Source organism: Lactuca serriola, chromosome 3 (genome assembly GCF_051521515.1).
Source record: "Lactuca serriola cultivar US96UC23 chromosome 3, Lser_US96UC23_V15, whole genome shotgun sequence".
NCBI classification, from domain to species: Eukaryota; Viridiplantae; Streptophyta; class Magnoliopsida; order Asterales; family Asteraceae; genus Lactuca; species Lactuca serriola.
In genome coordinates, this window is record NC_136410.1 from 60,283,192 (window position 1) to 60,285,041 (window position 1,850).

At 34.8% G+C, this 1,850-nt stretch overlaps 1 long non-coding RNA gene across 1 annotated transcript; it reads right to left on the reverse strand.

Annotated features, from left to right (window-relative positions):
• Positions 1-650: 650 nt before the first annotated feature.
• Positions 651-1,126, reverse strand: LOC145094464 (uncharacterized). Its single transcript, XR_013703364.1, has 2 exons — positions 963-1,126; positions 651-864 (listed from the first exon to the last, which is right to left on the reverse strand). It is a non-coding gene; the product is annotated as an uncharacterized LOC145094464 (long non-coding RNA).
• Positions 1,127-1,850: the final 724 nt, after the last annotated feature.

Below are 1,850 nucleotides of genomic sequence, written 5' to 3' on the forward strand. Positions count from 1 at the left end.
AAACAACTAGAAGTTTTGACTTTTGGGCTTTGTAATTACCAGGCATCTTGGCAGAAGTATATTAATCTCTAGCTAGCTAGATTACATTGCTATATATCTATGGGTTGAAATTTGAAAAGAGGATTCCTTTATTTCCCCCTGTTATATATTGTCCAATAGGCAACATTGGCTAGCGATTGCCCATCAATCTTTCCATCCCCCACGTCACGTTAAAAGTTGCAAGAAAATTGTGGTTTAATACACGAGCTCTTGTGGAAGAAGATGCCTTGATCTGATTGTGAAAATTGCAACACAAGCCTTTTTAATGCGTTGCTATTATAGCGATAGCACCAATAAATTTGATACTAGTGCTCATACACGCTTTATGCTTGGGTATTCAAACCTATATAAGGATATAAACCTAGCATTTTACCAGTAGTGTTATTAGTCATCTTAATTTCAATGGCTATTTTTAATTGGGGTGATATGAATGAAACACTTCACGACGTTGACCGAAATATTGTACAAGTAAAAAAGGTATGCACACAGACACGAGATTATATGTTCAGAGATTGAGAAATCTGTTTTTTATAGGTTTAATAAGAAATTAATAAATGGAAACGAATTTGCCAATTTTGTTTAACACCTAAATGTAGAGGTACACAAACAGGTTCTTTTTGGAAATTGGATCGGTTTTAATACCAGTTGGGTTTAAGTCAACAAACTCAAAACCGGTTTAAGCTGAAACCTGATCAGATTGAAACTGTATACAAACCGGATCAAAACCCCACTTGTGATGCACTAAATCCGCCACTGTTTGTGTCTTGATTCTCGTTACAGGGGACATAAAGAAGAAGAAATCCCACTCTAATGTGCTTTCTGCAGCTACTTGAATATAAACAATACACAAAACACAAAGTTTAAAAAGACACATAAAGCTGAAAATAGCTAAGTTAAAAACACACAGGGGACAAAAAAGTTACCTGGGAAAAAAACTACCCTCACTTGGATTTTCTGAATTTGCTGTTTGTTGCCAAGATTGCTGTGGGGAGTGTTTTCCTTATATTGACCATTTTACCCTCACTTGGAGTTTCTGGTGTCCTGATATTTTGGTGCCTCGGCTTGAAGTTTGCTTACAATAGAAACTAGAAAGTATATTAACCTCCATGCATGTTGCTTATTATATTAACCTCCATGCTAAATATTTATGCATCAAAGCATGTTTCTGTCAAACCGGTCCCAAACCTATTTTAATGGATAGAACTTTAAACAGGTCCAAACCGACAGTAGGTCTGTTTCAAACCGAACCGATTTCATCCAAACGGGTTTCGGATCATGAACCGGTTTTTTATGCACATCTACCCTAATTTTGTGCACCTCTACCGAAATGGGTGTTTGGATAGGCCCATCCCAATAGGCCCTCACGGCAATTGGGGACCAAAATTACTTCTTCATTTTAAAGTATTTATCAAGGTGTCGTCTGGTTAGCATGTTTGGGATTGATTCTCAAAGTATTTATTGGCTTTTTGAAAAGTTAGGAATTCATGGTTTTTTGGAGAAACCCTTTTTTTCCTATAAAGTTAGTGTTTTTACAAAGCAATTTTTTAACTTATTGGCTTTTTGAAAACCCAATAAACTAATAATTCATTTTAAAAGGCACTCCCAAACTCCCACTTGGCAAAGGCGTTTTTTTTTCATCTAGACAAACATAAAGTTCGATTCCTCTTATTACCACTTTTTAAGATACTAACCCAAAAGACTAATAATAACACAATATTTCATAAGATATAATAGTAAAACAAAAATAACAATTTAATGTCTGCCTTTTGGTTCATAATTTTTTTTCCAACACATTTTAAATTCTAAAATAA